Source organism: Protopterus annectens, chromosome 9.part0 (assembly GCF_019279795.1).
Source record: "Protopterus annectens isolate FY-2018-M chromosome 9.part0, PAN1.0, whole genome shotgun sequence".
NCBI classification, from domain to species: Eukaryota; Metazoa; Chordata; order Ceratodontiformes; family Protopteridae; genus Protopterus; species Protopterus annectens.
Window position 1 is genome coordinate 349542675 of NC_056743.1, and position 25739 is coordinate 349568413.

Below are 25739 nucleotides of genomic sequence, written 5' to 3' on the forward strand. Positions count from 1 at the left end.
AACCAGGGAGGAAATCCAGGTTCTCAACCCCATCCCTACTATTCGAACAAGGCTTAATGGGCCAAAAATTCCCCTTATTTTCACGGTTTCCTTTTTCCCCCCAATTTGACTTCTCAGAGGGGACCTCTGTTTATCATACAAGACAATCACAGAACCAACCTTGATAGGACTACTGCATATCCGCAAGTAAGCGCCACTGTAGTAACTCGCATGTGCAGCCTTAACCTGGTCTGTGACATCTGCCGAACTTGTTTGGAGGGACAGATTGGTGTCCCAGAGACTCCAGCATCTATGGAATAGACTCTCCCTCCACATCAAGCAGAGTACCTCTTTACCCCTTTTTAAGTGCAACCAGAATAACTGGCTGGGAAACAGAAAATATACTCCTGGGATTCCTCCCAGGTCCTTGCAGGACAGAGGCATCTAGTGCAGACCTGTCTAAACATGGGCTAAACTCTTGGCTAGGCTTATAAGGGCCTAAGGGCCAATAGCCTAGTAACCTCCTATGATCCTATGGGAAAAAAAATTCCACATAGGAAACAGGGACACAAACTAAGTTCAACACTTTAATTATTGGGTAGGAGAGGGAAGAGGAAAAGGCAGTTACTATCTGTCCGATATCTTTTTGCTACTCCTAGCTAGGTATTCACTCTTAGCATAATCCGCAGCATCAAATAGAGCAAGCAATGCAAGTAATTCCATGGGAAAACTGCTTGCACACAATCCTATGTTATAGGCAAGAAGGGTACCTAGGGAAAAAGCGAAATCCGACACTTACTAAGTAGCTTTTATCTATGTTACTAAATAAATTTTTTTTTTGTTAATAAAATTTTGATTCCTATTACTTCTTCTTATATAGAGAAAGAACAAAAGTATCTGCAAAGTACAGTCAGAGCATCTACATTATACAGATAAGGCCAGATTCAGAATGCTAGCCTGAGCTAAAATTAAAATAAGCCGGGCTAAGATAGTCATCAGCTTCAACAATTGATAATGGCATCATACATAGACTGCTACATTTAAGCAGACTTCATACATATTAACCTCTTAGTACAAAAAATCAGGACAAGCCAGATCAAAAATGAGGGCAAAAAATACGAACAGATTTTAAATATTGCTAATATTAACACAGAAATTTGCTAGCCAAAAACGGTTTCTGTATGTCATTATTTAAGAGGAACAGACAAAAACCGAGGCAAAAACAATCTGGAGATTCAGCAGAGTAAAAGAGGTGTCGGACATACAGTCAATAATTGCCCAAGACACAAATGGAATCCATTGGCAGCAGTGGAAGAAGTGGCTAACACCAAAAAGATACAGTCATGTTAAAAAAATGCAAATTTCAGCACCCTTACTTATGCTAGAAGGCACTAAATATGAGCAGCAAAGTTTAGCTTCAGGTTTGAAATCCTTCTCAAAATACAAACTCAAATGCCATTTATTCTATCAGGCTTCTAAGTCTAATACATTTAGCATTTGCCCGTATAGGTTTTGTCCAGGTTTCTTGCTCAGAGAACAGATTGTCCATTTATGTCAGCCTTTGTCAGAGATCTTGAACTAAGAGGTTCCAAGTAATGCAAACCGCTGCTGCTTCTGCCGCAGAATAAGCGCGCTGTCACTCTTCCCAAGCAGAAATACACAAACATGACCTCATTCACGCACACATACATACATAAACTGACAAACACACTTTAGGTCTCATTCAAGCATGCTTACAGTCACACACGCAGAAACAAAAATGAAAACACAAACATGCATATACATACTTATATGTCTTTTGCAAATTCATAAATTCCTTTCACAGTCTGTAATCAGCAAAAGCAGTAATTGCTCCACCGATCTCACTCAAACTGACATGCACCCATGCATTCACACACTAAGACAAAAACAAAAACACACAAACTCTCTCTTTGTTCTATTTCTGCTTTGCGTTCTTCCTTCATTAGTTTACAGGCTACGCAGTACAAGCAGCAGGAAATGATAGCGACTGTAACGTTGATTGCGACGGTGTGAGGTCCATGGCTCAAAAGTCACTAACAACGTTCCTAGGAATCAGAATGTCCAGATTGTGGTCTCATAACAGTAATAGTTTTTAAGGGAAATGCCCATGGACTTTAGTCACAAAAGAATGAGATACATTTGAGTTGTAGACTTTAAATTTTTCTGAAAGTGCACACAAATCTTGTAATCTGAGCAACTAACTTTATTCGAGCAATATTTAAAACGTGACCATTTCTGCTATTAGTTTTGCCTTGACCCGATTTATTTACTTATTGTAAGGAGTTGAATGAGAATTGAAAAAAAAAAACAATAAATACAATTACACAGGTGCAAGACTCCCTCCCCACAAAAAACAAAAGTCTACCTTGATGGAACTATGTGTAGCATTAGAGCATAATAAACAGTTATGAATATGATCGAGACACAGAAATGGCATTAGGGAAGGTTAAAAAGCTTAACTCCGGCATACACATATAACTCTATGCAGCAGAAAGGTGAAGCTTACTCAGTTCAGAAAATAAAAAATATATCCAATTGTTGAACACTGGCTCCACGCTAAGCAGATACAGAACTAATCCTTCAGGAAAATAGCTGCGTGTTGCAACTACACTCATGAGAATAGTTCCTGGAGTAGTCAAGGACTGCCTTTTTATTGGATGCTGAAGGCAGTGTAAACATATATAATGCATATTTAATTAATGGAGGCATTTCCTGGGTGAAAAGAAGGAAGAGGGTGGTCTGTGGGTAGTGCTTTGACAGCAACATAGGAAAGAGTTGAGTATTACTACGCCATTCCAGCACCCTTACAGTTTAAACAGCTCTGCGAGATTGTGATAACCAGAAAGATGGCTCACTGTACCGGAGCTGTAGAAAAGAGGGTGAAAGAAACATTCAAAAACACGATTTAATGCAGCAGACTGACTTTTTTCAGTGGTACCATCATAAGATAGGGAAGAAAAGTGTTTTGTAATTGAGGAAACAAGCAAAGAAGCATATAGTTGTCCTTTAGGAGCCGCAGGGAATCAGATAACACAAAAAGCTTTGCTTACACCTTGGATAGGCTGGCTTCAGAGGAAGGTAGATATCCCCCGCTATGAAACCAGCTGCACAGGATCTCTACAGTGACCAGAAATATGAAGCAAATAAATAACAGCACTACAGTTTTATTAACTATCAGTAAAAGAGAAAACAAAATGCAGGTACCAAGAAAAGCAATCTAAAGCAAATTAATAAATGCAGCAGTTTTGTTAACTAAAACAAAATGCAGATGCCAAGAAAAGCAATCTCAAGCAAATTAATAAATGCAGCAGTTTTTCTAACTAAAACAAAATGCAGACACCAAAAAAAGGAATCTCAAGCAAATTAATAAATGCAGCAGTTTTGTTAACTATCACTGATAACAGATTAAGTGCCAAAAAAAAGAAGTTATGTACTCACCATAACGTTCCATCTGAGTAGTTATACTTCATTTTTCTTCAACCTGTGGGTATACGGATCCATATCGGATCTGAGCCGGCAACTTTTTATCTAGCATCTGCTCCAAGCTCTGAGCTCTTCCCCTTACCCATAATGCCCTACCATCTCCTATCTTCCCTCAGATCGAGTTTGCTGCAACTAAAAATATATGCAACTCAACCCAATAAACCAATCCTGAAGACAGGATAAGGTCCGGGGGGTGGAGGGAGGGAATGTTGCAGAGAAATACTCAGATGGAACGTTATGGTGAGTACATAACTTCTTTATCTGAAGTAGTTAACGTAATTTTATCTGCAACCTGTGGGACAGAGTCCCCAGCTACTCCAATCCTGGGAGGCCCTTATGGAAGGATATTCCTGAGCACCGCAGAGCCAAAGGATGCTCTACCCCTCGAAATCAGATCTAATTTGTAATGGGAAATGAAGGTATGTGAATTGGCCCATGTCGCTGCTGCACAAATATCATCCAAAGGCACCCTAGACCAAAAAGCAGCAGAAGTCGCCATGGACCTGGGAGAGTAAGCCTTAGCAATATCAGAAGGAGATAAACCTTTTGCTTTGTAGGCATGTGGAATACAAAGAGTGATCCATTTGGTCAAAGAAACTTTAGAAATAGCTTTTCCCATAAATGCTTTGGAAAAGGAAACAAACAATTGGTCAGTCTTGCGGAAAGACTTTGTTCTATGAAGATAAAAACGAAGCTGTCCATGAACATCTAAAAAATGGAGTTTGTATTCACCTTTATTTTGGAAGTTAGGAAAAAAAAATGGGCAGAGTAATGGACTGGTTTATGTTTGCTTCAGATGCCACTTTAGGTAAGAAGGAAGGATTAGTATGAAGGGAGACCCTATCCTTATAGAAGACCAAATACGGAGGCATGGCAGGCAGAGCTTGAAGCTCAGAAACCCTCCTAGCCGATGTGATGGTGACTAGGAAAGCTGTCTTCCAGGACAAAAATTTTAAGTCCACCGAAGCTGCGGGTTCGAAAGGAGGAGCCACCAATGCCTGTAAAATGAAAGTAAGGTCCCAAGGAGGTACAGAATCCTTGAAAGGAGGCCATAACAGAAAAGTACCTTTAAGAAAAGCCTTACACAGCCTAGGAGGCTAAGGCCATGTTGTCTTACCAATGTGAAAACTGGAAATGGCTGCCAATTGTACTTTCACTGTGGAGGAACTAGCTCCTTGCTGAAAGATACCAGACAGAAGTCCAATACTGCTGGAACAGGAGCTGTAAAGGGATCTATTTTTCTCTGTAAGGCCCAAATGGAAAAGCACTTCCATTTATTGCAATAAAGTTTCCTAGTGGAGTCTTTAAGAGAGGCCACCAGGATGGATTTTACCAGTGATGAGAGACCAGGAGTCCTGGCAATTAACAGAACTGGAGCAACCAAGCTGTCAGCTTGAGGCTGCCCAGATCGGGCGGACGTGTCCCCGACAGATGGGAGATTAGATCCGGGCAGGGATCCAGAACCCACGGGGGAGGTAAGAGATGAGACCAAAGGAATGGGAACCAGACCTGATGAGGTCAAAATGGGACAATGAGGATCACTTTGCACTGTAGTCGGCAAGCTTTCTGAAGAAACTTCGGAATGAGTGGTAAGGATGGATAAGCATACAGAAGCCCAGGGCCCCAAGCATGGACTAGAGCATCTCTGGGGACTTCCCCTGGTGAGGGAATCAGAGCGAAGAACTCACTGCACTTTGCGTTGGAAGAAGATGCAAAGAGATCGCAGCAAGGCTGACCCCATGCAAGGAAGATCTCCTCCGCTACTGACTGTTTCAGAGACCACTCATAAGGCATCAGAATGGCCAGCCTCAACGTGTCCGCTAAAATGTTGGAGCACCCCAGGATGTGCGTTGGTATCAGAAACTGACCGGTGGAAATCACCCATTCCAACACTCTCATGGCCATGTGACATAGGGGGTAGGATCTGGTTCCCCCCTGCTTGTTGATATACCAGACAACCAACATGTTGTCTGACTGAATTGCAATCAATCTGAGAGGAAGGACTGTGTGAAAGGCTTCCAACGCTAAAAGCACTGCCCTCATCTCTAGAACATTTATGTGCAAATTGGTCTCTTACTGGGACCACATGCCTTGGACTGTCTTCCCGAACAGTGCCCCCCCCACCCGAGTTGGGAGGCGTCTGTGGTCACTGTGGTTTGAACTGGAGGTGACGCGAAGGGGCGTCCTTTTGATATCTCCAGTGAACTTAACCACCAAAGAAGAGATGTCCTGCAGACGTGACTGATCTTGGTCGGAAATTCCATGGGCAGGTCTAGCCAAGACCAGTGAACAGCCAGAGTCCATTGAAGAACCCGCATGTGAAGGTGCGCACAAGGGAAAATAGATATGGTGGCAGCCATGGAGTCCAGAGCCCGGAGAACCTCATTCGTCTTTGAAGACTTGGAGTTCACTATCTGAGCTATGTGGCACCTGAGGTGTAGGATCCTGTCTGGAGTTAAGAATACCTTCATCTGCAAAGTGTCTAGCCGTGCCCCCAGTGAAGTCTAGAACTTGTACTGGTTGCAAATGGGAGTTGTGAACATTGACTAATTCCCAGTAGATCTGCCAACCAAATGAAATCATCTCAGGCCAGACACAATTGATGCTTGTTTGGCGCACCGAAGAGCCAGTCGTCCATGTATGGAAACACCTGAATACCCTGAAGCCTCAGGTGAGCCACTCCAACTGCCATTACCTTGGTGAACACCCTGGGGGCTGTGGTGAGACCAAAGGGTAGGGCTCTGAACTGAAAATGACTGGCTCCCAGCGGTGCAGAAAACTCCTGGAGCTTCTGTGCATTTTGATGTGGTAGTAAGCATCTTGAAGGTCTAACGAGCACATCCAGTTGCACTCTCAGAGATAAGGTAGAATGGACTGTAGAGTGACCATCCGGTATTTCTGTTTGGCTACTGACAGGTTTAATGTTGACAAGTCTAGAATGGGCCTGAGGTCCCCCATCTTTTTTGGCACCAAAAAAACCTTGAGTAGACGCCTAATCCTGACTGACTGGAGGGGACCTGTTCGATGGCTCGTTTGAGAAGCAGCTTTGAAATCTCTAGAGCTGCGGCCTCCCTGTGAGTGGGTGGAACATCCGGGAGGTGTTTTGTAAAATTTGGAGGGACAACAAATGGAATAGAGTAACCTCTGGATATTATCTGAAGAACCCAGTGATCTGTCGTAATGGACTCTCATGCTGCTGGGTGTAAGGACAATCATCCCCCGACTGCCTCCAGAGTAGGACAGTCAGGCAACCCCTCAGGGCTTCTGACCGGGTCTATCAGAAAAAGGTTCCCTAGACTGAAATTTCTGGGACCCCCTCTACCTCTGGGTCTGCGTTGATCCTGTTCCCCTCTGCCTCTGGGAGAATAGTTGTCCTGAGAATCCCGGGAAAACTGAGATTTTCTGAACCACATCTTCTTCTGCCCTCTTTGAGTCCTAGAAAAGGACTGCTGAGGGTTAGAGAAGTGGAGTCTGACAGCAGACAAAGCCTTCCCATCCTTTTCGCTCTCGACAAGTGTGTCACATACTGTCTTCCCAAAAAGGGAAGAACCGTCATAGGGAGCATTGATAAATGACGCCTTGAAAGGGTCTGCTGATGACACAATCTGAGCCAGGCATGGCGCCTCATGCCTGTCCCAGCTGCCCTAGCTGCTCCTTCCCTGGCATGGAAAATTAGCCGCATAGATGTGTTTGAGATTGACTTCAAAGTAGACATTTTCACCGAGAACAGCTGTCTGTCCTGCAGCGATAAAGACTCTGGGGGGCGACTCAGTGAATTCCAAAGCAAGGTCTCACTGAAGCTGAATCACATGTGCCAAATAATTCAGTGCACGTATAGAAAAGCGTTGCTAAAGTATATGTGCTTCTCAAACCTATCCACCGACCTAGACTCCTTGTCTGGAGGGTGGACTGAGGAACTCTCCTGTACTAGTTCCTACTTTGTGGCCGCTGCAACCAGCATAGCATCAACCGGGGCAACTTTTGACCAGGGTTGTCTGTCAGAAGGGGAGATAAAACCTTGTCAGGGTGTTTGGGGATGGGCTCTATGGTGTCAGGCTCCTTCCATGCCTTTGTGGTGATGAGGTCCACCAAGAGGTCCGCTGGTGGGGACACCCAGGAAGTAGATGGGCCCATGCCAAAGGGCTCCAGGAACACTGACTCATCCCCAGAAGGTTTTGGGGCTGACCAACCTCGCCTCTGGTGGAGGATCTCCATAATTTCTCCAAAGGAGATGTCTTCAGGAGGTGACCTAGGGGAACCTCCTCCTTCATCTAAGTCAGTGTCAGTAGTAAGGGACTCGGGGGAGTCCAAGTACCTCCTTTTGCACTTGCACTTATGGTGACCCTCTTCAGTGGGACTTTCAGAAGGGGATCCATGAGCCACAGGGTTTTCCTCGGGGAAATTAACCTGGGGATCTTCTGGCACTGTCTGTTCCTGAGACAGGATGAGGGGAGTCATCGCCAAATCCAGGGTGGCCTGGGTGGTATCCGTGGGGATGGGCTGGGGTCTCAATCCCTGGGAGAGAACCCTCTCCACCACTTTGAAGGCCAAGGGAGAAGCCCTCCCCGGATCCGAAGTGGGGACGGGAGCCAAAGCCAGAGTAGCCTGCGGTCCGAAGGAACGGATCAGATCCGAAAAGGTCAGAGCCGAAGAATCCGCTCCCCCAGGCTCGACTCCCTGTCTGCTGCTCCGACAGTCAACAAGTCAGCTCCGAGGAACTCAAGGTAACAGCCAGAGTTGAGGTTGGAGGAACCATTGACGCCGAGCTACCAGCTTGGAAAAACCTCAGATCAAAGAGCCCTGAAACCGAAGCACTGATCGGGGAAGGAGAGATGGGGCAGAAAAGAGGCATGGAGGTTCCCCACTCCAGAGGGAGAAGGGCCTGGCAAGACTCCCATCTGAATTTGGGTCTGAATAAATCTCCGCATCATCCTGTCCATATCCATATCCGATAGGCTCCAAGTTGACCTCAAAGAGGCCACCGACTTGGATCTGGCTGGTCTGCACAGTGGGAGAAAGGCCTCGGATCTGAATGTTCCAACGGCTCCAGTGAAAAACGAGGAGACCGGACCCATGGAGAAACAGGCCTCATGGTCTTAGATGGGGGGTGCTGAGAAAGAGCTCCCTGTCTGGAGACCTCTTACGATGCCTGCCCTTCTTTTTTTCCCTTTCCTCTCTGCACCTTTCTTTTTCCTTCTCTTTTTCTTTTTCCTTTTCTTTGTCAGTCACGCTGACTGAAAACTCAAACGTCTGATTAGACGTGTGACAAAACACACAAACTCTCTCTTTGTTCTATTTCTGCTTTGTATTCTTCCTTCATTAGTTTACAGGCTACGCAGCACAAGCTGCAGGAAATGATAGCGACTGTAACGTTGATTGCGACGGTGTGAGGTCCATGGCTCAAAAGTCACTAACAACGTTCCTAGGAATCAGAATGTCCAGATTGTGGTCTCATAACAGTAATAGTTTTTAAGGGAAATGCCCATGGACTTTAGTCACAAAAGAATAAGATACATTTGAGTTGTAGACTTTAAATTTTTCCGAAAGTGCACACAAATCTTGTAATCTGAACAACTAAGTTTATTCGAGCAATATTTAAAACGTGACCATTTCTGCTATTAGTTTTGCCTTGACCCGATTTATTTACTTATTGTAAGGAGTTGAATGAGAATTGAAAAAAAAAACAATAAATACATTTACACAGGTGCAAGACTCCCTCCCCACAAAAAACAGAAGTCTACCTTGATGGAACTATGTGTAGCATTAGGGCATAATAAACAGTTATGAATATGATCGAGACACAGAAATGGCATTAGGGAAGGTTAAAAAGCTTAACTCCGGCATACACATATAACTCTATGCAGCAGAAAGGTGAAGCTTACTCAGTTCAGAAAATAAAAAATATATCCAATTGTTGAACACTGGCTCCACGCTAAGCAGATACAGAACTAATCCTTCAGGAAAATAGCTGCGTGTTGCAACTACACTCATGAGAATAGTTCCTGGAGTAGTCAAGGACTGCCTTTTTATTGGATGCTGAAGGCAGTGTAAACATATATAATGCATATTTAATTAATGGAGGCATTTCCTGGGTGAAAAGAAGGAAGAGGGTGGTCTGTGGGTAGTGCTTTGACAGCAACATAGGAAAGAGTTGAGTATTACTACGCCATTCCAGCACCCTTACAGTTTAAACAGCTCTGCGAGATTGTGATAACCAGAAAGATGGCTCACTGTACCGGAGCTGTAGAAAAGAGGGTGAAAGAAACATTCAAAAACACGATTTAATGCAGCAGACTGACTTTTTCAGTGGTACCATCATAAGATAGGGAAGAAAAGTGTTTTGTAATTGAGGAAACAAGCAAAGAAGCATATAGTTGTCCTTTAGGAGCCACTTGGGAATCAGATAACACAAAAGCTTTGCTTACACCTTGGATAGGCTGGCTTCAGAGGAAGGTAGATATCCCCGCTATGAAACCAGCTGCACAGGATCTCTACAGTGACCAGAAATATGAAGCAAATAAATAACAGCACTACAGTTTTATTAACTATCAGTAAAGAAAACAAAACGCAGACACAAAGAAAAGCAATCTCAAGCAAATTAATAAATGATGCAGTTTTTGTTAACTAAAACAAAATGCAGATGCCATGAAATGCAAAATCAAGCAAATTAGTAAATGCAGAAGTTTTGTTAACTAAAAAATGCAGTCACCGAGAAAATCAATCTCAAGCAAATTAATAAATGCCGCAGTTTTGTTAACTATCACTGATAACAGATTAAGTGCCAAAAAAGAAGTTATGTACTCACCATAACGTTCCATCTGAGTAGTTATACTTCATTTTCTTCAACCTGTGGGTATACGGATCCATATCGGATCTGAGCCGGCAACTTTTATCTAGCATCTGCTCCAAGCTCTGAGCTCTTCCCTTACCCATAATGCCCTACCATCTCCTATCTTCCCTCAGATCGAGTTTGCTGCAACTAAAATATATGCAACTCAACCCAATAAACCAATCCTGAAGACAGGATAAGGTCCGGGGTGGAGGGAGGAATGTTGCAGAGAAATACTCAGATGGAACGTTATGGTGAGTACATAACTTCTTTATCTGGAAGTAGTTAACGTAATTTTATCTGCAACCTGTGGGACAGAGTCCCCAGCTACTCCAATCCTGGGAGGCCCTTATGGAAGGATATTCCTGAGCACCGCAGAGCCAAAGGATGCTCTACCCCTCGAAATCAGATCTAATTTGTAATGGGAAATGAAGGTATGTGAATTGGCCCATGTCGCTGCTGCACAAATATCATCCAAAGGCACCCTAGACCAAAAAGCAGCAGAAGTCGCCATGGACCTGGGAGAGTAAGCCTTAGCAATATCAGAAGGAGATAAACCTTTTGCTTTGTAGGCATGTGGAATACAAAGAGTGATCCATTTGGTCAAAGAAACTTTAGAAATAGCTTTTCCCATAAATGCTTTGGAAAAGGAAACAAACAATTGGTCAGTCTTGCGGAAAGACTTCGTTCTATGAAGATAAAAATGAAGCTGTCTATGAACATCTAACAAATGGAGTTTGTATTCACCTTTATTTTGGAAGTTAGGAAAGAAAACGGGCAGATTAACGGACTGGTTTATGTTTGCTTCAGATGCCACTTTAGGTAAGAAGGAAGGGTTAGTACGGAGGGAGACCCCATCCTTACAGAAGACCAAATACGGAGACATGGCAAACAGAGCTTGAAGCTCAGAAACCCTCCTAGCCGATGTGATGGTGACTAGGAAAGCTGTCTTCCAGGACAAAAATTTTAAGTCCACCGAAGCTGCGGGTTCGAAAGGAGGAGCCACCAATGCCTGTAAAATGAAAGTAAGGTCCCAAGGAGGTACAGAATCCTTGAAAGGAGGCCATAACAGAAAAGTACCTTTAAGAAAAGCCTTACACAGCCTAGAGGAGGCTAAGGCCATGTTGTCTTTACCAATGTGAAAACTGGAAATGGCTGCCAATTGTACTTTCACTGTGGAGGAACTAGCTCCTTGCTGAAAGATACCAGACAAGAAGTCCAACACTGCTGGAACAGGGGCTGTAAAGGGATCTATTTTTCTCTGTAAGGCCCAAATGGAAAAGCACTTCCATTTATTGCAATAAAGTTTCCTAGTGGAGTCTTTAAGAGAGGCCACCAGGATGGATTTTACCAGTGATGAGAGACCAGGAGTCCTGGCAATTAACAGAACTGGAGCAACCAAGCTGTCAGCTTGAGGCTGCCCAGATCGGGCGGACGTGTCCCCGACAGATGGGAGATTAGATCCGGGCAGGGATCCAGAACCCACGGGGGAGGTAAGAGATGAGACCAAAGGAATGGGAACCAGACCTGATGAGGTCAAAATGGGACAATGAGGATCACTTTGCACTGTAGTCGGCAAGCTTTCTGAAGAAACTTCGGAATGAGTGGTAAGGATGGATAAGCATACAGAAGCCCAGGGCCCCAAGCATGGACTAGAGCATCTCTGGGGACTTCCCCTGGTGAGGGAATCAGAGCGAAGAACTCACTGCACTTTGCGTTGGAAGAAGATGCAAAGAGATCGCAGCAAGGCTGACCCCATGCAAGGAAGATCTCCTCCGCTACTGACTGTTTCAGAGACCACTCATAAGGCATCAGAATGGCCAGCCTCAACGTGTCCGCTAAAATGTTGGAGCACCCCAGGATGTGCGTTGGTATCAGAAACTGACCGGTGGAAATCACCCATTCCAACACTCTCATGGCCATGTGACATAGGGGGTAGGATCTGGTTCCCCCCTGCTTGTTGATATACCAGACAACCAACATGTTGTCTGACTGAATTGCAATCAATCTGAGAGGAAGGACTGTGTGAAAGGCTTCCAACGCTAAAAGCACTGCCCTCATCTCTAGAACATTTATGTGCAAATTGGTCTCTTACTGGGACCACATGCCTTGGACTGTCTTCCCGAACAGTGCCCCCCCCACCCGAGTTGGGAGGCGTCTGTGGTCACTGTGGTTTGAACTGGAGGTGACGCGAAGGGGCGTCCTTTTGATATCTCCAGTGAACTTAACCACCAAAGAAGAGATGTCCTGCAGACGTGACTGATCTTGGTCGGAAATTCCATGGGCAGGTCTAGCCAAGACCAGTGAACAGCCAGAGTCCATTGAAGAACCCGCATGTGAAGGTGCGCACAAGGGAAAATAGATATGGTGGCAGCCATGGAGTCCAGAGCCCGGAGAACCTCATTCGTCTTTGAAGACTTGGAGTTCACTATCTGAGCTATGTGGCACCTGAGGTGTAGGATCCTGTCTGGAGTTAAGAATACCTTCATCTGCAAAGTGTCTAGCCGTGCCCCCAGTGAAGTCTAGAACTTGTACTGGTGACAAATGGGATTTGTGAACATTGACTAATTCCCAGTAGATCTGCTAACCGAATGAAATAATCTCGGGCCAGACACAAGTGATGCTTGTTGGGTGCAGCGAAGAGCCAGTTGTCCAGGTATGGAAACACCTGAATACCCTGAAGCCTCAGGTGAGCCACTACAACTGCCATTACCTTGGTGAACACCCTGGGGGCTGTGGTGAGACCAAAGGGTAAGGCTCTGAACTGAAAGTGACTGGCTCCCAGCCGGAAGTGCAGAAAACTCCTGGAGCTTCTGTGTATTTTGATGTGGTAGTAAGCATCCTGAAGGTCTAACGAGCACATCCAGTTGCACTCTCAGAGATAAGGTAGAATGGACTGTAGAGTGACCATCCGGTATTTCTGTTTGGCTACTGACAGGTTTAATGTTGACAAGTCTAGAATGGGCCTGAGGTCCCCCATCTTTTTTGGCACCAAAAAAACCTTGAGTAGACGCCTAATCCTGACTGACTGGAGGGGACCTGTTCGATGGCTCGTTTGAGAAGCAGCTTTGAAATCTCTAGAGCTGCGGCCTCCCTGTGAGTGGGTGGAACATCCGGGAGGTGTTTTGTAAAATTTGGAGGGACAACAAATGGAATAGAGTAACCTCTGGATATTATCTGAAGAACCCAGTGATCTGTCGTAATGGACTCTCATGCTGCTGGGTGTAAGGACAATCATCCCCCGACTGCCTCCAGAGTAGGACAGTCAGGCAACCCCTCAGGGCTTCTGACCGGGTCTATCAGAAAAAGGTTCCCTAGACCGAAATTTCTGGGACCCCCTCTACCTCTGGGTCTGCGTTGATCCTGTTCCCCTCTGCCTCTGGGAGAATAGTTGTCCTGAGAATCCCGGGAAAACTGAGATTTTCTGAACCACATCTTCTTCTGCCCTCTTTGAGTCCTAGAAAAGGACTGCTGAGGGTTAGAGAAGTGGAGTCTGACAGCAGACAAAGCCTTCCCATCCTTTTCGCTCTCGACAAGTGTGTCACATACTGTCTTCCCAAAAAGGGAAGAACCGTCATAGGGAGCATTGATAAATGACGCCTTGAAAGGGTCTGCGAACTGACACAATCTGAGCCAGGCATGACGCCTCACAACTATGCCTGTCCCTGCCACCCTAGCTGCTCCTTCTGTGGCATGGGAAAGGAGCCACATTGATGTGCTTGAGACTGACTTTAGAGCAGACATTTTTGCCAAGAACAGCTGTCTGTCCTGTGGCAATAAAGACTCTGGGGGCAACTCAGTGAATTCCAAAGCAAGGTCTCACTGAAGCTGAATCACATGTGCCAAATAATTCAGCGCACAGATAGAAAACGTTGCTAAGGCGTATATGTGCTTCTCAAACCTATCCACCGACCTAGACTCCTTGTCTGGAGGGTGGACTGAGGAACTCTCCTGTACTAGTTCCTACTTTGTGGCCGCTGCAACCAGCATAGCATCAACCGGGGCAACTTTTGACCAGGGTTGTCTGTCAGAAGGGGAGATAAAACCTTGTCAGGGTGTTTGGGGATGGGCTCTATGGTGTCAGGCTCCTTCCATGCCTTTGTGGTGATGAGGTCCACCAAGAGGTCCGCTGGTGGGGACACCCAGGAAGTAGATGGGCCCATGCCAAAGGGCTCCAGGAACACTGACTCATCCCAGAAGGTTTTGGGGCTGACCAACCTCGCCTCTGGTGGAGGATCTCCATAATTTCTCCAAAGGAGATGTCTTCAGGAGGTGACCTAGGGGAACCTCCTCCTTCATCTAAGTCAGTGTCAGTAGTAAGGGACTCGGGGGAGTCCAAGTACCTCCTTTTGCACTTGCACTTATGGTGACCCTCTTCAGTGGGACTTTCAGAAGGGGATCCATGAGCCACAGGGTTTTCCTCGGGGAAATTAACCTGGGGATCTTCTGGCACTGTCTGTTCCTGAGACAGGATGAGGGGAGTCATCGCCAAATCCAGGGTGGCCTGGGTGGTATCCGTGGGGATGGGCTGGGGTCTCAATCCCTGGGAGAGAACCCTCTCCACCACTTTGAAGGCCAAGGGAGAAGCCCTCCCCGGATCCGAAGTGGGGACGGGAGCCAAAGCCAGAGTAGCCTGCGGTCCGAAGGAACGGATCAGATCCGAAAAGGTCAGAGCCGAAGAATCCGCTCCCCAGGCTCGACTCCTGTCTGCTGCTCCGACAGTCAACAAGTCAGCTCTGAGGAACTCAAGGTAACAGCCAGAGTTGAGGTTGGAGGAACCATTGACGCCGAGCTACCAGCTTGGAAAAACCTCAGATCAAAGAGCCCTGAAACCGAAGCACTGATCGGGGAAGGAGAGATGGGGCAGAAAAGAGGCATGGAGGTTCCCCACTCCAGAGGGAGAAGGGCCTGGCAAGACTCCCATCTGAATTTGGGTCTGAATAAATCTCCGCATCATCCTGTCCATATCCATATCCGATAGGCTCCAAGTTGACCTCAAAGAGGCCACCGACTTGGATCTGGCTGGTCTGCACAGTGGGAGAAAGGCCTCGGATCTGAATGTTCCAACGGCTCCAGTGAAAAACGAGGAGACCGGACCCATGGAGAAACAGGCCTCATGGTCTTAGATGGGGGGTGCTGAGAAAGAGCTCCCTGTCTGGAGACCTCTTACGATGCCTGCCCTTCTTTTTTTCCCTTTCCTCTCTGCACCTTTCTTTTTCCTTCTCTTTTTCTTTTTCCTTTTCTTTGTCAGTCACGCTGACTGAAAATTTGTCCTTAGAAGACCCATTGCCAGACAAAGAGGGAGGTTGAGTCTCTGTCTGGGAGGGAGGCAGTACACTAGAAACCAAGGCTGAGGCAGATTCCAGCATGGCAGCAGGGAGAAGGCCTTTGACAACTAGCTTGGACTCACGATCCCTAAGGGCTCTAGGATTAAAACCTGAACAGACAGCACATTGAGTGGACAAATGTGCCACTCCCAAGCAAATTACACACAGAGTGTGACCATCAGCCGGGGAGAGCTTATGGCCACACTCTGTACCTTTTTTAAAGACAGGCTTTGGCTGGTCAGCAATAGTCCTGCACTCCAAGCTACAAACACTACCTCTCCAAACCCACACACACACACAGGTAGGGGAAGGGCAGGCCTAACTACTACTCTAAACAAAACTTTTTTTTTTTTTTTTTAAACACCGACGACCAAACAAGATACTACACAAGGGGAGGAAGGGAAATCTTACTCAAGCACACCTATATCAGGAAACTTACTATCCCTGAGCTCAGAGCAAAGGAGACTACGATGCACACAACTGGCACTGCAAACGAGATCTGAGGGAAGATAGGAGATGGTAGGGCATTGTGGGTAAGGGGAGGAGCTCAGCGCTTGGAGCAGATGCTAGAAAAAAAGTTGCCGGCTCAGATCCGATATGGATCCGTATACCCACAGGTTGCAGATAAAATGAAGTTAACTACTTCAGATATATACTTATAGGCTTTCTGTATCCAGATGTCTATTGAATCTGTCATAGTTAGGCCACAAAGGGTAGCTAAGATACTGATAACAGCAGTCTTGATACAGCCAGTCACATGTTTGTACAGGGTCTCTGTGAACAATTCCACATAGGGTGACCTGTAGCTTGCTAGAATATGGTATGGGACTTTGTCTATGGTGACTTGCACGTAGATAGATTCCAGTGCATCATCCTATTTAACTGTTGTTACTAATATAGACTGAGACCCCTCTACCTTTTGTCCCTGTCTGTGCAGCTGATGGTCTAAATGTGTGGAAGATGCCGAAGCCTTGCAGAGTACTTTATGCAGATTTAAACCATGTATCAGTAACAACAAAGATGTCTACATTCTCCAGAGTGAAAAGAGCTTGTAGGATGTGGACTTTCTCATTTAGCCTCCTAGCACTGACCAGTAACTCTTTTAGGTTTCTTTGGGTTTTATTTTTTATGTCAGTAGAATTTGGTATTGCCTAAAAAGGCTCTAAGGGTATGGATAAAGTTTTAGCCAATATTCAGAAGCCTAGGGAAGAAAATTACAGATCATCCTTTGAAAAGAGATATGGTTTGTTAATCATGTCCTCCCATGCTGATAAATGTTGAATCCCCCAGGAAAGACACCAGAAACTAAGCCAATTATTGAAGTCAGTCATCTTTAATTCATTCTGTGGCATCATCCCTAGTGAAGGCAGAGTGCTGGTCAATGCAAGGCACATACCTGCCTGAGGCACATATTCAGAGAGATCAACAATGTCTCTCTTTATATAGTCCAGGGAAGTATGTCTCAGATCATTAATGCCCACATGGACTGTGATAGAATCACACTGGTACCTGTGGTGTGGTGATCTATGTGAGTGTGTAACTTGACAGATCCAGGCTCCAGATAAGCAACTAACCGGTATCTTCTACTTCTTCAGTCTGGTGAATGAGACGTTTTGGAATTGTACAATGGAGTCTCCTATGATAAGACACCTGGGTAATTTGTTTTCTCACCTTATGGGCATTGCTTTTGGAGCTCCAGTAGGTGTGGATGTAAGCTTGCTGTTTGGTGGTCTTTTGGTGAGTGCTTTAGAGATTGCTGTGAATATGCATTGCCATTTATAGGGATAGGAGGTCTTTGAGGTTTGGGAAGATTGCTTTTCAGTGCCTCAGCACAAGTTGATCTATGTCAGCTTTGGTATTCGCTTTGAGTTAAATATTGCTTTTCTCTCCATACTTTCTTTGGTTAAACATGGTGTCTCTGTAGAGGGAGAAGCTTTGTATTTTAGTGTGTCATAGTTGGGAAGTGGTATGAAAGTATGAAAACATTGCTTTTAGGTTCATAGGTTCTTAAGTAGGTACTAGGTTATCTGCCTGAATGCATTTATAAGCCTAGCCAGAATGTGTTGGCTTTCACCACCCCCTTAGATTAGTTTCCTGTGCCTCTGTCCAGCAGAGCGACTGAAGTAATCCCAGGGGTAAACTTTCTGTTTCCCATCAACTCGTCAAGGTTTCTCTTGAAGAGTGTTAACGAGGAGCTCTGCCTAATGTAGATTGGAATCTTGTTCCAAAGCATGGGAAGTCTCTGGGACAGGAATCTATCCCTCCAGCATGTCCTATTTATTGTTGTGGTGAGGTTTAGATCCCTAGAGAATGTGGCTTGAGGGGATAAGGTTTTCTTTAGGTGGAGCATGTCCATCAATTCTGGGTTGTACATGGCCTTGTATGTCAGGCAGAGATCACCTCTGAGTAGGCGGTATGCAACCGAGTACAACTGGAGTTTCTTCAGTCAAGCTGCATAGGGCATCTGTTTGAGGCCAGTGATCCTCTTAGTGAGGTACTTCTGTGGTCTTTCCAGCTGTTGCAGGTGTCTTGTAAGGTACATCCCAAATGGGGCATTGTACTCTATGATAGGTCTGATGAGTGATGAGTAGAGGGGCACAATGACCTCTTTTGATCTGGATGCAAACCCTTTTGTGATTAGTTGGGCCACGTATAAGGATTTTCTAACCACTTTGGCAATGTGATTATCAAAGGAGAGATTACTATCGACTTGGGTCCCCAGATCCCTTATTATGTTTTCTGTATTTAGGGGACTATCACCTATGTGGTAGTCTGTGGGTACTTTGTTTTTTCCAAAGGGGATGACTATGCACTTTTTGGCATTTAGCTTGAGGCCATGATTTTGACACCAGGTATCCATCTCAGCGAGTCCCTTCTGGAGGATGTCTGTGTCAGCCAGAGAGTCAATTATAGCCCCTAGTTTGCAGTCGTCGGTGAACTTGGTCAGCCATAGTCCTCCTGTGCTTGCCTGTACCTCTGAGAAGTATATGCCGAACAGGAGGGGGTCCTAGGACTGAGCCCTGGGGAATGCCACTTGTAATCAGTTTAGAGTCGGACCTAGCTCCCGGAACTCACACCATGTGGGGTCTTTCCATGAGCCAGTTGGCAACCCATCTTGTGACGTAGGGGTTTATGTTCAGGCTGGTGAGCTTGTCTATAATACCAGAATACCCTAGGTGTCATTCAAAGGGGATCCAGTGTCTGTCCGCCTGGGATGACATGTTGAACTTGCCTGATTGAAGACTGCTGGAACAGGGCTCAGTTTTGAGCTTTTTTTTTTGGTTAATTGTGTAACTTAAGTCAGTTTGTTCATTTTATGTTGTTATATATGTATATGTATATGTGTATATATATATATATATATATATATATATATATATATATATATATATATATATATATATATATATATATATATATATATAAATTGCACTTTATTCATCTGCTTTTACTGTATTTGTGTTTCTTCCTATTTTATTACTGGGGGGATTGACTACAACTCTGATCTGTGATATATAACAATAAGTATACTTTTCTGTGCTTTTAAACTGTTTTTTTTTAGTGTATTTGCTTTATTTAAAAAAAAAAAAAAAAAAAAAATATATATATATATATGTGTGTATGTATATATACACTTGCTTCCCACCTTTCTAAGCTAGTATAGTCCAGTTTTCAGGTTAGTGCTGAATTCAGGGCTGTGTTACAAATCTCTGTGTTTGCCCATACCCTAAATTCAGATGGGCTCTTTGATTTGAGGTTTTTCCAAGCTGGTAGCTCGGCGCCAATGGTTCCTCCAACCTCGACTCTGGCTGTTACCTTGAGTTCCTCGGAGCTGACTTGTTGACTGTCGGAGCAGCAGACAGGGAGTCGAGCCTGGGGGAGCGGATTCTTCGGCTCTGACCTTTTCGGATCTGATCCGTTCCTTCGGACCGCAGGCTACTCTGGCTTTGGCTCCCGTCCCCACTTCGGATCCGGGGAGGGCTTCTCCCTTGGCCTTCAAAGTGGTGGAGAGGGTTCTCTCCCAGGGATTGAGACCCCAGCCCATCCCCACGGATACCACCCAGGCCACCCTGGATTTGGCGATGACTCCCCTCATCCTGTCTCAGGAACAGACAGTGCCAGAAGATCCCCAGGTTAATTTCCCCGAGGAAAACCCTGTGGCTCATGGATCCCCTTCTGAAAGTCCCACTGAAGAGGGTCACCATAAGTGCAAGTGCAAAAGGAGGTACTTGGACTCCCCCGAGTCCCTTACTACTGACACTGACTTAGATGAAGGAGGAGGTTCCCCTAGGTCACCTCCTGAAGACATCTCCTTTGGAGAAATTATGGAGATCCTCCACCAGAGGCGAGGTTGGTCAGCCCCAAAACCTTCTGGGGATGAGTCAGTGTTCCTGGAGCCCTTTGGCATGGGCCTGTCTACTTCCTGGGTGTCCCCATCAGCTGACCCCTTAGTGGACCTCATCACCACAAGGGCATGGAAGGAGCCTGACACCATAGAGCCCATCCCCAAACACCCTGACAAGGTTTTATCTCCCCTTCTGACAGACAACCCTGGTCAAAAGTTGCCCCGGTTGATGCTATGCTGGTTGCAGCGGCCACAAAGTAGTCCACCCTCCAGACAAGGAGTCCAGGTCAGTGGATAGGTTTGGGAAGCACATATACACCTCAGTGACGTTTTCTATCTGTGCGCTGAATTATTTGGCACATGTGATTCAGCTTCAGTGAGACCTTGCTTTGGAATTCGCTGAGTTGCCCCCAGAGTCTTTATTGCCGCAGGACAGACAGCTGTTCTTGGTAAAAATGTCTACTCTAAAGTCAGTCTCAAACACATCAATGCGGCTCCTTTCCCATGCCACAGAAGGAGCAGCTAGGGTGGCAGGGACAGGCATAGTTGTGAGGCGTCATGCCTGGCTCAGATTGTGTCAGTTCGCAGACCCTTTCAAGGCGTCATTTATCAATGCTCCCTATGACGGTCCTTCCCTTTTTGGGAAGACAGTATGTGACACACTTGTCGAGAGCGAAAAGGATGGGAAGACTTTGTCTGCTGTCAGACTCCACTTCTCTAACCCTCAGCAGTCCTTTTCTAGGACTCAAAGAGGGCAGAAGAAGATGTGGTTCAGAAAATCTCAGTTTTCCCGGGATTCTCAGGACAACTATTCCCCCAGAGGCAGAGGGGGACAGGATCAACGCAGACCCAGAGGTAGAGGGGGTCCCAGAAATTTCAGTCTAGGGAACCCTTTTCTGATAGACCCGGTCAGAAGCCCTGAGGGGTTGCCTGACTGTCCTACTCTGGAGGCAGTTGGTGGATGATTGTCCTTACACCCAGCAGCATGGGAGTCCATTACAACAGATCGCTGGGTTCTTCAGATAATATCCAGAGGTTACTCTATTCCATTTGTTGTCCCTCCAAATTTTACAAAACACCTCCCAGATGTTCCACCCACTCACAGGGAGGCCGCAGCTCTAGAGATTTCAAAGCTGCTTCTCAAACGAGCCATCGAACAGGTCCCTTCCGGTCAGTCAGGATTAGGCGTCTACTCAAGGTTCTTTTTGGTGCCAAAAAAGATGGGGGACCTCAGGCCCATTCTAGACTTGTCAACATTAAACCTGTCGGTAGCCAAACAGAAATTCCGGATGGTCACTCTACAGTCCATTCTACCTTATCTCTGAGAGTGCGACTGGATGTGCTCGTTAGACCTTCAGGATGCTTACTACCACATCAAAATACACAGAAGCTCCAGGAGTTTTCTGCGCTTCCGGCTGGGAGCCAGTCACTTTCAGTTCAGAGCCCTACCCTTTGGTCTCACCACAGCCCCCAGGGTGTTCACCAAGGTAATGGTAGTTGTAGTGGCTCACCTGAGGCTTCAGGGTATTCGGGTGTTTCCATACCTGGACAACTGGCTCTTCACTGCACCCAACAAGCATCACTTGTGCCTGGCCCGAGATTATGCCATTCAGTTAGCAGATCTACTGGGAATTACAGTCAATGTTCACAAATCCCATTTGCCACCAGTACAAGTTCTAGACTTCACTGGGGGCATGGCTAGACACTTTGCAGATGAAGATATTCTTAACTCCAGACAGGATCCTACACCTCAGGTGCCAAATAGCTCAGATAGTGAACTCCAAGTCTTCAAAGACGAATGAGGTTCTCCGGGCTCTGGGCTCCATGGCTGCCACCATATCTATTCTCCCTTGTGCGCACTTTCACATGCGGGTTCTTCAGTGGATTCTGGCTGTTCAATAGTCTTGGCTAGACCTGCCCATGGAATTTCCGATCAAGATCAGTCACATCTGCAGGGCATCTCTTCTTTGGTGGTTAAGTTCACTGGAGATATCAAAAGGACGCCCCTTCGCGTCACCTCCAGTTCAAACCACAGTGAACACAGATGCCTCCCAACTCGGATGGGGGGGACACTGTTCGGGAAGACAGTCCAAGGCATGTAGTCCCAGTAAGAGACCAATTTTCACATAAATGTTCTAGAGATGAGGGCAGTGCTTTTAGCGTTGGAAGCCTTTCACACAGTCCTCCCTCTCAGATTGATTGCAATTTAGTCAGACAACATGTTGGTTGTCTGGTATATCAATAAGCAGGGGGGAACCAGATCCTACCCCCTATGTCACGTGGCCATGAGAGTGTTGGAATGGGCGATTTCCACCGGTCAGTTTCTGATAGCAACGCACATCCTGGAGTGCTCCAACATTTTAGCGGACAGGTTGAGGCTGGCCATTCTGATGCCTTATGAGTGGTCTCTGAAACAGTCAGTAGCGTAGGAGATCTTCCTTGCATGGGGTCAGCCTTGCTGCGATCTCTTTGCATCTTCTTCCAACGCAAAATGCAGTGAGTTCTTTGCTCTGATTCCCTCACCAGGGGAAGTCCCCAGAGATGCTCTAGTCCATGCTTGGGGCCCTGGGCTTCTGTATGCTTATCCATCCTTACCACTCATTCCGAAGTTTCTTCAGAAAGCTTGCCGACTACAGTGCAAAGTGATCCTCATTGTCCCATTCTGACCTCATCAGGTCTGGTTCCCATTCCTTTGGTCTCATCTTTTAGCTCCCCTGTGGGTTCTGGATCCCTGCCCAGATCTAATCTCCCATCTGTCGGGGACACGTCCGCCCGATCTGGGCAGCCTCAAGCTGACAGCTTGGTTGCTCCAGTTCTGTTAATTGCCAGGACTCCTGGTCTCTCATCACCGGTAAAATCCATCCTGGTGGCCTCTCTTAAAGACTCCTCTAGGAAACTTTACTGCAATAAATGTAAGTGCTTTTCCATTTGGGCCTTACAGAGAAAAATAGATCCCTTTACAGCCCCTGTTCCAGCAGTGTTGGACTTCCTGTCTGGTATCTTTCAGCAAGGAGCTAGTTCCTCCACAGTGAAAGTACAATTGACAGCCATTTCCAGTTTTCACATTGGTAAAGACAACATGGCCTTAGCCTCCTCTAGGCTCTGTAAGGCTTTTCTTAAAGGTACTTCTCTGTTATGGCCTCCTTTCAAGGATTCTGTACCTCATTGGGACCTTACTTTCATTTTACAGGCATTGTTGGCTCCTCCTTTCGAACCCGCAGCTTCGGTGGACTTGAAATTTTTGTCCTGGAAGACAGCTTTCCTAGTCACCATCACATCGGCTAGGAGGGTTTCTGAGCTTCAAGCTCTGTCTGCCGTGCCTCCATATTTGGCCTTCCATAAGGATAGGGTTTCCCTCCGTATTAACCCTTCCTTCTTACCTAAAGTGGCATCTGAAGCAAACATAAACCAGTCCATTAATCTGCCCGTTTTCTTTCCTAACTTCCAAAATAAAGGTGAATACAAACTCCATTTGTTAGATGTTCACAGACAGCTTCATTTTTATCTTCATAGAATGAAGTCTTTCCGCAAGACTGACCAATTGTTTGTTTCCTTTTCCAAAGCATTTATGGGAAAAGCTATTTCTAAAGTTTCTTTAGCCAGATGGATCACTCTTTGTATTTCACATGCCTACAAAGCAAAAGGTTTATCTCCTCCTGATATTGCTAAGGCTTACTCTCCCAGGTCCATGGCGACTTCTGCTGCTTTTTGGTCTAGGGTGCCTTTGGACGATATTTGTGCAGCAGCGACATGGGCCAATTCACATACCTTCATTTCCCATTACAAATTAGATCTGATTTCGAGGGGTAGAGCATCCTTTGGCTCTGCGGTGCTCAGGAATATCCTTCCATAAGGGCCTCCCAGGATTGGAGTAGCTGGGGACTCTGTCCCACAGGTTGCAGATAAAATGACGTTAACTACTTCAGATAAAGAAGTTATGTACTCACAATAATGTTCCATCTGAGTATTTTTCTGCAACATTCCCTCCCTCCACCCCCCGGACCTTATCCTGTCTTCAGGATTGGTTTGTTGGGTTGAGTTGCATATATTTTTAGTTGCAGCAAACTCGATCTGAGGGAAGATAGGAGATGGTAGGGCATTATGGGTAAGGGGAGGAGGTCAGAGCTTGGAGCAGATGCTAGATAAAAAGTTGCTGGCTCAGATCCAATATGGATCCGTATACCCACAGGTTGAAGAAAAATGAAGTATAACTACTGAGATGGAATGTTGTGGTGAGTACATAACTTCTTTTTTTTGGCACTTAATCTGTTATCAGTGATAGTTAACAAAACTGCTGCATTTATTAATTTGCTTGAGATTCCTTTTTTTGGTGTCTGCATTTTGTTTTAGTTAGCAAAACTGCTGCATTTATTAATTTGCTTGAGATTGCTTTTCTTGGCGTCTGCATTTTGTTTTAGTTAACAAAACTGCTGCATTTATTAATTTGCTTGAGATTGCTTTTCTTGGTACCTGCATTTTGTTTTCTCTTTTACTGATAGTTAACAAAACTGTAGTGCTGTTATTTATTTGCTTCATATTTCTGGTCACTGTATAGATCCTGTGCAGCTGGTTTCATAGCGGGGATATCTACCTTCCTTTGAAGCCAGCCTATCCAAGGTGTAAGCAAAGCTTTTTGTGTTATCTGATTCCCTGCGGCTCCTAAAGGACAACTATGTGCTTCTTTGCTTGTTTCCTCAATTCCAAAACACTTTTCTTCCCTATCTTATGATGGTACCACTGAAAAAAGTCAGTCTGCTGCATTAAATCATGATTTTGAATGTTTCTTTCACCCTCTTTTCTACAGCTCTGGTACAGTGAGCCATCTTTCTGGTTATCAAAATCTCGCAGAGCTGTTTAAACTGTAAGGGTGCTGGAACGGTGTAGTAATAACGTCCTGTGCTATTTTCAACTCTTTCCTATGTTGCTGTCAAAGCACTACCTACAGACCACCCTCTTCCTTCTTTTCACCCAGGAAATGCCTCCATTAATTAAATATGCATTATGTATGTTTACACTGCCTTCAGCATCCAATAAAAAGGCAGTCCTTGACTACTCCAGGAACTATTCTCATGAGTGTAGTTGCAACACACAGCTATTTTCTTGAAGGATTAGTTCTGTATCTGCTTAGCGTGGAGCCAGTGTTCAACAATTGGATATATTTTTTTATTTTCTGAACTCAGTAAGCTTCACCTTTCTGCTGCATAGAGTTCATAGGTTCATAGGTTCATAGGTTTATACTAGGCTATCTGCCCTAAGGCATTTACAAGCCTAGCCCAAATTTTTGTGGCTTACGCCACCCCTTATATGAAAAAATACTGTGCCCATTAGTTTGTTGTGCCTCTGTCCAGCAGTGACACAGAGATGATTCAGGTAAACCTACGATCTCCCATCCACAGGTCAAGATTTCTCTTGAACAAAGCCAGCGAGGTGCTCTGCCTCACATGGACCGGGATTTTATTCCACAGCATAGGGAGTCTCTGAGTGATAAATCTATCCCTCCAGCACGTCCTATTTATATCCGTGCTAAGGTTTAAGTCACTTGCTCTAGTGGTTTTGGTGGATTTGGATTTTTTGAGGTGGAGCATGTCGATTAATTCTGGGTTGGACATGGCCTTGTATGTCAGGCACATGTCACCTCTGAGCAGACGGTATGCGACTGAATAGAGCTGGAGTTTCTTCAATCTGGCAGCATATGACAGATTTTGGAGTCCCTTTATCCTTTTGGTGAGGAACTTTTGGGGTTTCTCCAATTGCT